Source organism: Phyllobates terribilis, unplaced genomic scaffold (genome assembly GCF_046119375.1).
Source record: "Phyllobates terribilis strain yellow unplaced genomic scaffold, ASM4611937v1 Scaffold_5__5_contigs__length_657084704, whole genome shotgun sequence".
Classification (NCBI taxonomy): domain Eukaryota; kingdom Metazoa; phylum Chordata; class Amphibia; order Anura; family Dendrobatidae; genus Phyllobates; species Phyllobates terribilis.
The window spans coordinates 300803220-300816376 of NW_027362765.1; the positions used below are offsets into that span (position 1 = coordinate 300803220).

Sequence of the window (13157 nt, forward strand, 5' to 3'; positions counted from 1 at the left end):
TATGTCCAATTTGTCTTTTTTTCTCAGTTTTTTTTGTTGTTCCAACACACAAAGGAAATAAACATGTGTATAACAAAACATGTGTAATTACAATAACATGAGAATTTTTCTGGAACAATTTCAAGGGTGCCAACACTTTAGGACATGACTGTATATATGAAGCAATGCACAATTAGGCCTAGTTTAATATATAAATGACAATATCATGCATATAGTTTGTACCATTTAGATATCTGTTGTTTAATTTCAAAAAGCCTCTCTAAAAAGTACCTGCCTCCTCCAGTCACCACCCCTAGGTGGACAATTAACCTTTTCCATGCTGTAGAAACAAAGTTTCAGTGCTAGCGTTGTACGTTTCCACAAAGTGTCTAACCCCTCCAGAATAAGATGCATTGTTGCTGTACATGTCTGATTTTTTTTCCTTGGACGGAGTGGTTCACATACAAAAACTGGACACTTGTCCGATTTTGATCAAAGTGTCGTATGAAAATCGGCAATGCAAGTCTGTGGGTACATTAAAAAAATGGACCGCACTCGAGTGCGGTCCGATTTTAACTAACTGAATGGAGAAGGTGGAGAAACTTTTTTTCTCTCTATGTCCGAGAAAAGCCGATGCCACTCTGATCAAAGATTTCTCAGATTAATCAGATGGTATTTCTTGGACGTGGAGAAAACGGTCTTGTGACCCTACCCTTAAAAACTCTTAAGGCTAACCATGTGGGGTAGTATTTGCTTTATATTCCATGTATGGACTTGGAGATAAAATATCTCCAAGCGATTGGCCTCTCTTTGATACAACCTGACTTCTACTTACGGTACATTAATGATTATTTCAAGCTTTGCATCTTGATTCAATATAATATTTGTCTATTATAGTTTTAACTTTATTGAATTGTGTACTGAAAGGTATGCTGAGTACTAATTGTTTTATTTCACCTTTGTTACTTTTATTATTATATAGAAGCAAACTTCTTTCTTTATTCATGATTTTATATTCCACCATTTTAATTGAGTATATATTATAGCTGCTAGCCACAATTTTACTTTTAATAATTTGCTTTTCTGTAGAAAAAGCCTGACCATCTGAACAGATACATATAACTCTCGTGATCCAAAGTATGCATAGGATGAGAGCCAGTTACATGTAGTATAGTGTTCCATTCTACTTTTTTTTCCAATGCATGGAAACATGTTCCTGATTGAACGTGATGTTATCCAGCTAAATTAAGTCTAAGAATTCTGTTTTGGAATCCGGACATTCATTGTTGTTCAGATAGTTAATTATTATTATTAAAGAGCCATTTATTCTATGGCGCTTTACATGTGAAAAGGGGTATACATAATAAAAAACAAGTACAATAATCATGAAACAATACAAGTGACCAACTTGTACAGGAGGAGAGAGGACCCTGCCCGCAAGGGCTCACAGTCTACAAGGGATGGGTCTGAGGATACAATAGGTGAGGATAGAGGTGGTCGTGCAGCGGTTTAGTAAAACGATGGTTACTGTAGGTTGTAGGCTTGTCGGAAGAGGTAGGTATTCAGGTTCCTTTTGAAGGTTTCCACGGTAAGCGAGAATCTGATATATTGGGATAGAGAGTTCGAAAGTATGGGGGATACACGGGAGAAATCTTGTATGCGATTGTGGGAAGAGGAGATAAGAGAGGAGTAGAAAAGGAGATCTTGCAAGGATCGAAGGTTGCGTGTACGGGGAGACTAGGTCACAGATGTATGGAGGAGACTGGTTGTAGATAGCTTTGTATGTCGTGATCAGGGTTTTGAACTGGAGTCTCTGGGCAATGGGGAGCCAGTGAAGAGATTGGCAGAGAGGAGAGGCCGGGTAATTGCGGGGGGACAGGTGGATTAATCGAGCAGCAGAGTTGAGGATAGATTGGAGGGGTGTTAGAATGGAGGCCACAGAGCAGCAGGTTGCAGTAGTCAAGGCAGGAGATGATGAGGGCATGCACAAGTGTTTTTGAAGATTCTTGGTTAAGGAATGTACGGATCAGGGAAATATGTTTGAGTTGGAGTCGGCAGGAGGTGGAAAGGGCTTGGATATGTGGTTTGAATGAGAGAGCAGAGTCAAGGGTTACCCCAAGGCAGCGAGCTTGTGGGACTGGGGAGAGTGAGCAGCCATTCACTTTGATGGAGAGGTCTTTTGGAAGGGGGGTGAGGGAGATGAGGGAAAGATGATGAGTTCTGTTTTGTCTATGTTGAGTTTTAGAAATCGAGCAGAGAAGAAGGATGAAATAGCAGACAGACATGGTGGAATTCTGATTATTAAGGAGGTGATATCAGCTCCAGAGAGGTAGATCTGTGTGTCGTCAGCATAGAGATGATATTGAAAGCCATGAGACTCTATGAGCTGTCCCAGGCTGAAGGTATGCAGGGATCCTAGAACTGAACCTTGGGGGACACCGACAGAAAGGGGGCGAGATGAGGAGGTGGTGTGTGAGTGGGAGACGCTGAATGTCCAGTCTGTTAGGTATGAAGAGATCCAAGATAGGGCCACGTCTGTGATGCCAAGAGATGAGAGAATTTGTAGTAAGAGGGAATGGTCCACTGTGTCGAAGGAAGAAGATAGGTCAAGGAGGAGGAGGACAGAGTAGTGACGCTTGGCTTTGGTGGTTAGGTCATTATTGACTTTAGTAAGGGCAGTTTCGGTTGAATGATGCGGTCGGAAACCAGATTGTAACCGGTCAAAGAGGGAACAGTGTTCTGCCTCCACATAAAGCAATAGCTGATTGATAAGATGCTGTGGGATTTTTTTTCCTTACCTCCGTATTCAAGATGGGAAGCAGACAGGACCAGCGCAGGCTCAGCATCTGAAGACCTGAATGTAAAACCAAAGCGAGGGTGCAATTCAAGACTTGGTTTATTTAAAACTGGATAAAGAAATAATACTTGTCGGTACAATACTGTAGCTTTCTCTGAAGCCGCTGAAGTTGGTTGTGCTGGTCAGAAATTGATAACTTTGCTAGCCCAGCAAGTGGTCCCTGTCTCACAACTCTGGCTATAAAATAACTGTCTAGAGCAAGTGACCCACCAACTGCCATGCACACCCAGTTTGAACCAACTTAATTGGAATGAACAAGAGTGATCGGTAAACAAATACTGGCCGGCAGATGACGATGTAGCAAGGTAATACATTTATCAGAACTTATTTTCTAAGATATGCAAACCAAACAGCTGAATACTAATTATTTCTGGGGGAACAGCACAAGCTAGAGGAGAGGTGGGAAGACAATTCAAGATGGACATGCTGTTCCAATAGTTTTGAGGCATAGTAGAAATGTGATGTGGGGCGATAGCTAGATACAGAGGATGGGCCAAGAGAGAGCTTTTTGAGCATGAGTGTGATAAAGGCATGTTTAAAGCATGAACAGTTGTTGGTGATAGGTTGAAGAGATGGGTTCGGGTTGGGATGAAGACTATGGTTAGGTTTGGGATGAGGTAGGAAGGGATCGGGTCAAATGCACAGGTGGTGAGATGTGATCTGGAAAGTAGAGAGGAAAGTTGATATTCTGTTATGGCAGAGAAGCTGGTTTTGGAGTAAGAGGGCTGAGTAGTTATGAGGAGGGGTTGTGGGGACTGTAGGCAAAATCTTTCTCTGATGGTGTCAATCTTCTGCTTCAAGAATGCGGCAAAGTCCTCAGCTGAGAGGAGAGGGAGGAGGTGCTGGGGGATGGAGGAGAAAATTGAAAGTGTTGAATAGTTTTTTAGGGTTGTGAAACAGGGAGGATATGAGACATGAGAAGTAGGTTTGTTTTGCAGCAGTGAGTATGGACTTGAAGGTGATGAGGGACTGTCATGGAGGGCTAGAAACAACCTAGTCACCCGGGCATTCTTCTCCTTTGTTTCCCTCCTCCATCTTAGGGGTGCATGATCTGACACCAGCCTGAACTTCCGGCCTAATAGGTTGTACCTCAGGGTCTCAATTGCCCATTTGATGGCTAAGCACTCTCTTTCCACGATGCTGTCATTTTTCTCACAGGCAGAGAGTTTGTATGCGATGAAGTGCTCGCTGTAGTGGGATCTTTTCCATCTCCGCTCAGCAACCCTGGAAGTCCGCCTAAGTTCTTTAGTGAGGTTGGTGTGCCAGGGTTGCCTGTTGATTCTGCGAGATTTGGTGTGTGTGAGGAGGGTGACTGATTCGAAGGCTGCCGGTACTGTGGTGTTATATAAAGCGATAGCAGCATCTGCATCGTGTAAGGAATATATGTCTGCCAGAGGGAGAAGGGATTCAGAAACTGAGTGTAAATCCAGGTGTTTGTTATTTCTGTGAGGGTGTACAAGTTTGTGGGGTGGGGAATGTGCACATGGAAAGGAGAGGGAAGAGAATGTAAGTAGGATGTGGTCAGACAAGGGGAAAGGTGAGTTACAGAGGTTAGATAGGAAACAGAGGTGGGTGAAGATGAGGTATTGTGTGTGGTCATCTTTGTGAGTGGCTGTGGAGTACTACTGAGCGAAGCCAAAGGAGGAAGTGAGGGTTAGAAGCTTGGAGACAGCTGAGTTGGAAGTGTCAATGGGGATGTTGAAGTCACCCATGATAATAATTGAGATGTCAGCGGAAAAGAAATGAAGTAGCCAGGTGGTGAAGTGGTCAAAAAAGGTGGTGGCTGGCCCTGGGGGGTGGTAAATGACAGCCAGTTGGAGATTGGAGGGGGGAGTAGATGCGGACAGAGTGCACCTCAAAAGAAGGAAGAATAACAGAGGATAGCAGTGGAATTTGGATGAAGAAGCAATTATCTGACAGGAGAAAACCAACCCCTCCACCATGCTTGTTGCTGGGGTGGGGTGTGTGAGAAAGATGAAATCCACCATAAGAAAGTGCAGCTGGGGAGGCAGTGTCAGAGGAGGTTTCACAGAGGTTACGGTGATGCCAAGGAAGAAAACATCATGGATGTATGAAAGTTTCTTGCAAAGCGAGCATTCCATAGACTTCCTGTTATAGGGACTGGGGGCTGGGTGAATGGGTATAAGGTTATAAAGGTTGCAAAAATTGATATATCACGGATGGGAGGTAGAAGTGAAAGTGGGGATGTGGTGAGGATGGCCAGGATTTGGAGAGATATCACTGGCAGTGAGGAGGAGCAGAGAAAGTGTTAGTAGGTGGGAGCAGGAGAGTGTCACGCTGGACATGGGGAGAACCCAGCGTATAACAACAGAAAAAGGGAAGGGTGCCCTACAAGTGGGGAAAGGGGGAACGGAGACCCCTAAACTGCTCAAACGACAAACCCTGACTCCCCTATGGACCCTATATAGGTTATGCACCTATCACCAAGCAGGAAACCTGGCCCTAGCTGACCCTAAAGCTAGACCCAAGGTGAGTAGGGGGGGGGTGAGCACTAGTCAGCCCCACTGCAAATTATAGTACACACAAGGGAAACAAACAAGAGAATAGACTTAGCTTGAAGATGACACCGGGGAAAACAAGGCAACAATCCACGAAGGAACTCCAAGAAAATTCTAGCCGACTACTAGAATTCCAGGCCTGAATAGATAAGAATCACTCTCTGGAGAAACTTAGTGTAGTTAAGGATGCAGCAAGGGTGTGATAATTAGCAGCAGAAGGTGAGGATCACCGCTGGGTCCTAGAGAGAAGAGGGCTCATAAAAGGATCAGGAAGATGTTAGCAAGGCCAAACGCAGCGACCTTCTACAGCTGGAACCCGTATGACTGTCTGTCAAACCTGATACACCTGTGACAGTACACCCCCTTCTATGAGTGGTCTCTGGACACTCAGGACCAGGTTTCTCTGGATGAGAGGCATAGAATGAGCGAACCAACCTAGGGGCATTCACCTCCAATGCTGAAACCCACATCTTTTCCTCTGGACCGTAACCCCTCCAGTGCACCAATTACTGAAGGGAACAAAGCTGAAGACGAGAATCCACAATCTTCAATTTTTGGAACTCTAAATTGCCATCAACCATGATTGGGGGCAGTGGCAATGGGTAGGACTCAAGAGGTACCACATACTCCTTAGCAGAGACCTGTGAAACACATTGTGGATCCTAAGAGCCTGAGGCAACTCCAGACGAAACACTGCTGGGTTAATGACAGCGGTTATCTTTTAGGGACCAATAAATCTAGGTCCCATCTTCCAGGAAGGAACCTTCAACTTGATATTCCTGGTAGACAACCACACAAAATCATTCACACTTAGGTCCAGACCTGGCCAGCGTTTGCTGTCAGCCATACATTTGTATCTGTATCTCATGATTTTCAAATTACACTGAACCCCCTGCCACACAGAAGAGAGTGATGAAGCAAAACACTCCTCCTCAGGAACTCCCGAAGCCCCTCCACCACTAAAGGTACCAAACTCAGCCAACGGTAAGTAAGATGCCCAATCCTCCTGGTTTTCGGAGACAAAACACCTGAGGTAAGTTTCCAAATTCTGATGTATGTGCTCAGACTGTCCATTCGACTGAGGATGGAAGGCAGAAGAAAAAGACAACCACACCCCCAGTCGAGTACAGAAAGCCTTCCAGAATTTAGAAACGACCTGGGTCCCCCGATCTGACACCATATCGGAAGAAACTCCGTGGAGCTTCACAATCTCATTAAAGAATACCTGAGCAAGAGTCTTGGCATTCGGAAGTGACGGTAATGCGATGAAATGTACCATCTTACTGAACCTATCTACAACCACCAGAACCACAGTTTTGCCTGCAGATACCGGTAGGTCAGTAATAAAATCCATGGACAAGTGTGTCCATGGTCTGCTAGGAATAGGCAGTGGAAGAAAAGAACCAGATGGACAGGTATGCGATACTTTAGAACGCGCGCAAATACTGCAAGCAGACACATGTTCAACCACATCCTGGTGCAATCTCGGCCACCAAAAACAACGAGAAAGGAGGTCCGCAGTTGCCGGTCTACCTGGATAACCAGCAAGCACAGAGGTGTGATGTTCCCTGATTACTTTACGGCGCTGATTAGATGGTGCAAATAACCTCCCCAAAGAGCAGGAGACAGGGGTGCCCCACCTGAGCCTCCAATACCTCCCCCTCCAGGTCAGGGCACAAGGCTGAAATGACTACCCCCTTCTGCAAAATAGGGGCAGGGTTCTCATGGTCACTACCACCAGGGAGGCTCCGGGATAAAGCATCAGCCTTGATGTTTTAACCCCTTGACGGAAAGTGACAACAAAATTGAACCTAGTAAAAAACAGAGACCACCTAGTCTGCCTAGGGTTGAGACGTTTAGCAGACTGAAGGTTCTTATGGTCCGTGATAACAGTAATAGGATGGACTGCCCCGTCCAACTAATGTCGCCATTCCTCGAAAGCCAATTTAATCGCCAAAAGCTCCCTATTGCTCACGTCATAATTTGTCTCGGCCGAAGGCAACTTTTTGGAAAAGAAAGTGCATGGATGCCATTTAGTAGGGGACAGACCCTGAGACAACACACCCCCAACCCCCACCTCTGACGCATCAACTTCTACAATGAAAGGTTCAGAAACATCGAGTTGACTGAGTATAGGTGCTGTGGCAAAACATCTTTTTAAAAAGGAGAAATCCTGCTGGGCGTCACTCGACCATTTAGAGAAATCTGACCCCTTTCTTGTCAGGTCAGTGAGGGGTTTCACAATTACCAAATAATTTTGGATACATTTTCGGTAAAAATTAGTAAAGCCCAGAAAGCGCTGTAATGCCTTCAGGTTCTCGGCACGGTCCCAATCAAGTACAGAACGGATCTTCCCCAGATCCATCCGAAAACCCGAGTGTGACAACAGATACCACAAAAATTGCATGGACAGCGAAAACACATTTCTCTAGCTTGGCATTTAGTTTGTTATCTCTTAAAATCTGCAGTACCTGTTTAACAGGACCCTGATGTGTATCTAAATCAGGTGAGTAAACCAAATAGCATCCAGACAGACCACCACAAACCTGCCCACTATATGGTGGAAAATATTGTTTATGAAATGCTTGAAAACAGCAGGTGCATTGGTCAGACCAAAAGGCATAACCAGACTCTCAAAATGCTCCTCAGGGGTATATTGAAAGCTATTTTCCATTCATCCCCCTCTCTGATTCTAACCTGATTATAGAGTCCCCTTAAATCCAACTTGGAGAACACTTTAGCTCTCACAACCTGGTTGAATAAATCCGGAATCAGAGGAAGAGGATAAGGATCTCGGTCTGTAATTTGATTCAATTACGGGAATCTAAATAGGGATGGAAACCCCCATATTTCTTTTTAACGAAGAAGAACCCTGCCACCACGGGCGAAGATGAGAGTATGATATGTCCCTTCTCCAGACTCTCAGCAATGAAATCATTCATGGCTTTTCTCTCAGGGCCAGAAAGATTATAACGTCAGGACTTGTGTAGTTTAGCTCCAGGAATCAGGTTAATAGCACAGTCATATGCATGATGAAGAGGCAAATCCTGACACCCCTTCTCAGAAAATCCATCTTGAAAACCAGACAAAAATGCAGGTAAGTTCTCTGTAGAGACCGCAGAAAGGGAAATATTTAAGCAGTTTTCATGACAGTAATCTCCCTATTCCACAATTTCCCTGGATTGCCTATCCACTACCGGATTATGTTTCACCAACCAGGGTAGACCCAGTACAACCGGAGTGGGAAGGCCCTCCAGGACATAATAAGGAATTACTTCATATTGAAAAGGCCCCACCCTCAGTCTTATATCATGTACAATCTGTGTCAGACATCTCTGTGCAAGTAGCGCTGAGTCGATGGCATAAATAGGGATGGGCTTAGTTAACGTACAGCAAGTAAGCCCAAGAGTTCTCACAAACTCAGCATCAATCATGCTGACTCCAGCTCCACTGTCCAAAAATACAGAAATTTTCTCAGTCCTGCTCTCTAGTACCACCTCTGCCTTCAGGACAAACCGAAAACTGCATATAGAAGACAAACACACTCCCTGATTATCCAATCCCACACTACCAAGAGCCAATCGTGTTCCTGTTTACTTAGGAACCGAGGGGCAGACCCCAATAAAATTTCCATTTTTACCACAAAAAAACATACTCCCTTTCTCTTGCGGATTTCAGGGGAAATATGCGACGCAGTAGCTCCACCTAACTGAATGGGTTCTTCCAAATCCATAAGTACAGGTTCAGCCCCAGACCGCCCCCCCGGCAATGGGGCGCTGCCCCGAAAAGGAAGCTCAGGAGACAGCAGTCTCACCCACCTATCCCGAAGGTGTCTATCTACGCGTATAGCTAATGACATGGCAGTTTCCAAAGACTCAGGGATTTCGTAAACTGCCAAGGAATCCTTCAACCTTTCTGAAGGACCCTGACAAAATTGGCTTCTAAGAGCCGGGTCATTCCACTTGGTATCGGTTGCCCATCTACGGAATTCGGAACTATAAGTCTCCACTGACTGATCCCCCTGTTGAAGGAGACACAGCCTGGATTCAGCCAAGGAGATTCGGTCAGGATCATCATAGATGAGGGCCAGAGCCATGAAAAATCCTTCAACCGATCGGAGGCAAGCAGAGCCCTGTGGCAAAGAGAAAGCCCAGGATTGAGGATCTCCTTGTAAGGCCACGGCCCCACTATCAGTATTTGGTCAGTATTCAGTCAGTATTTTTTCTCAGGAGTGGGAGACAAAGCCAGACATGGGTGATAAATACAGAATTAGTGCACTTGTTTCTATTATACCTTTTGTCTGATTGTTCCTCACCTGGTTTTGGCCCCAACTCCTGAGAAAAAATACTGACCGAATACTGACAAATACTGAGAGTGGGGCCATGGCCTAACAGGGAGATCACAGTCCCCATTCGCAGCTCCTCGTCTCCAGAGGAGTAGGGTAGAAGCTTAAAGTATAATTTACAAGCTTATTTAAACACAAAAAACTTGTCTCTACCTCCTGAAAACCTGTCCGGGAAGGCAATTTTGGGCTCAAGCTGGACCGGCCTACCTGCAGAGTCCCACATTAGGAGTCTGCAGCCACTGCAGTTGCTGATGAATAGCTGATCGAAGGTCAGTTAACTCCGGGGATAAACTCTGAAGCTGTTCTGCCAGAACCGAAATGAGATCCATAACATGGGAAAACAAGGAAACAATCCATGAAGGAACTCCAAGAAAATTCTAGCCGGCTACTAGAATTCCAGGCCTGAATAGATAAGAATCACTCTATCACCAGCAATTCTCTGGAGAAACTTAGTGTATTTAAGGATACAGCAAGGTTGTGGTAATTAACAGAAGAAGGTGAGGATCACCTCTAGGTCCTAGAGAGAAGAGGGACCATGAAAGGATCAGGAAGATGTTTGCAAGGCCACACGCAGCGACCTTCTACAGCCGAAACCCGTATGACTGTCTGTCAAACCTGATACACCCGTGAAAGAGAGGGTATGAGGTGGCCGTCTGTGTTTGGAGACACATGATTTTATGTTGAGGAACAGATCTGGGGAGGAGGTGAGATGGATCGGGAGGATGGAGGGAGAGATGATCAGTTCATTACTAGGTGTAGGGATTTGTGGTGTTAATAGGAAGTGGGGATGATGGGGGTAATAGTGGAAACTAACAGAAACATTGTTTACTGTGATTATGTATCTAGTTACCTTCAGTTCCCTTCTGGTTCGATTCTGGTCTAATTAATTGCAGTACACTTATATGCTGCACTTGGATGATGCACTGAGCAAATGAAGTTTGGCACAGTTGCCACACAACCCGACCACGTAATGTGTATGGCGTCTACATAGCGACTGTACCAAGCCACACTGTTATTGAATGGATTATATGAAGAAAAGATTAAGTGTACTTCCCACCATTCCCCAAATAAAATTGCAAGGGATTGTGAGAATCGTGACTCCATTGGGGATCCTTCAATTTACAAAAAAAAACCTCAAGAGCGAGGCCGGAAACAGTCTAGTCTTATTGAAGCTGGGAGTATGCATACTCATATGACCGCCCACTACGTGGATAACATTAAGATTTTTATGCACATTATCAGGGGCTTGCCTTCTGGTCCCCATGAATAAGAGTGGGGAAAGTCCATTAAGTCTACTTGCAAGGATAGAAGTAAATATTTTAGAATCAATATTTAGCAATGAAAGGGATGTATAGTTTAAAATTAGGGTGTAATCCTTGCCTGATTTCTGGATGAATGTGATCAAGGCCAAGATAAAGGCTGGATTTACTTTGTCACCCTTTAGGATTTACTTATATTATTATTATTTATTTATATAGCGCCATTGATTCCATGGTGCTGTACATAAGAAGGGGTTACATACCAGATACAGATATCACTTACAGTAAACAAAACTAACAATGATAGATTATATAATTTAACTAGGTGTGGGGTGAGGGGAGATGGGAAATTTTCATAATAAAAAAACGTCAGTTCATCAGGACCTGGAGCTTTGCTCTGTTTGAGGCATTTACCTGCCTAGTCTACTTCCTTCGCAATGATATTAATGTAAGATGTGATAGATCTGACTCTGACATCTATGGTGAATTAAGATTGTCAATAAATGTGTATCAGAGGGTACCTCTGGAGTTTTATAGAGTTTCTGATAGTATTATAGGAAACTCCAGGCTTGTGGAATATATAACCTGGCTTATTCAGAGCCCCTTATTCATACTGAGCCCACTCTACACTGCCCCTTCTCCATACCGAGGCCCCTCCATGCTGCCCCCTCTTCATCCTGAGCTACCTGCACGCAGCCCCCACTCTCCATTTAGATTCCCCTCAATGCTTCTCCCTTTCCATGCTAAGCCTTCTCCATGTTGCCCCCTCTAGATACCGAGTCCAATCAACACTGCCCTCTCTCCTTAAAGAGCACACTCCATGCTGCCCCCTCTCCATTATGATCCCCCTTCCATGCTGCCTCTTTACATTATCCCCTCTCCGTACTGAGCCACCCTCAATGCTGCCCCTACTGTACTGAAACCCATCCATGCTGCTCCCTCTCAATACTGAGCCCCCTCATGCTGACCCCTCTCCATAGCAAGTCTCTTCTATGCTCCCCCTCTCCATATTTACCGGCCTCCACTCTGCCTCCTTTTTGTAAGGAGGCCCCTTCACACCATCTCATTTCCGTACTGAGCCCTTTCCCCACTGCCTCCTCTCCATACCAAGCTGACCCTCTCCATACTGACCCCTTTCCATGCTGCCCCATTTCCGTATGGAAGCCGCTTAACACTATCCCCTCTCCCTACTGAACCAGCCTCTATGCGGCCCCTACTGTATTAAGGCCCCCTCCATTCTTCTTTTTCTCCATATTGAGCCCCTTCAATGCTGCGCTCATTCCATACTGAGCCTATCCATTCTGCACCCACTCTCCCTATTGTGGCCTCATGCTGTCCCCTCCGTACAGCCAACTCCACACTTACACCTCTCCATACACTCCACATGCCCCCTCTCCATACAGAGGTCCCTCCATGCTGTTTCCTACTCATCTTGAGCTGCCTCCACACCGCCTCCACTCTTCATTTAGAGCCCCCTCCATGCTGCCCTCCTTTCCATTCTAAGCCCTCTTTATGCTGCCCCTTTACATTCTAAGCCCACTCCTCAATGCCCTCTCTTCATACAGAGCACCTCCATGCTGCGCCCTCTCCATACTGTGACCCCCCTCAATGCTGCTTACTCTCCATACTGAGCCCTCTCTATGCTGTCCCCTTTCCATATCGAGCCCCTCCATAATGCACCCAATCTCAATACTGTGGCCTCACTCTGTATAATGAACCCACCCCCTAATCTACAGTAAAATAGTCGTATGTGTGTCTTTAGTATGAAGATGTTGGTAGATAGACTATGACGCTATGACCAGTGAGAACCAAAAACTTACAGAGATGAAATGGCTGACGATGTATAATATAGAATACAAACCACTGCACTAAAGTCTGCCATATATTATGCATAGATGGATGTATAAAACATCTGTGCATAAACCAATGTGTCTATCTAACAAGCTGCCATCCTCTAAATCAATTCAAAACTATGTAAGATTATAAACTAACCCATTAATTAATCTGGCAGAATAAAGAAAGATGAATGTGTAGCGCCCCGAGGGTTCGGCTGCTACAGGGGTATTGCACCTCAGCCCAGAGGTGTGATATTCCACTCCCGGGTAAGGATGGAGTATGGACCAGGGCTCAGTTAGCTGCATACAGCACACACACCCCATTTCTGAGGGACAGCTCAACGGTGCTCCCATTAGACAGAA

At 45.2% G+C, this 13157-nt stretch overlaps 1 long non-coding RNA gene across 1 annotated transcript in view; it reads right to left on the bottom strand.

Moving 5' to 3' along the window:
• LOC141271143 (uncharacterized) overlaps positions 1 to 13157 on the bottom strand; it is a 43927-nt gene that overhangs the window by 16114 nt on the left and 14656 nt on the right. Inside the window, exon 2 of the long non-coding RNA XR_012321846.1 lies at positions 2778 to 2833. This is a non-coding gene — a long non-coding RNA (uncharacterized lncRNA). The remainder of the gene's footprint in view (positions 1 to 2777; positions 2834 to 13157) is intronic.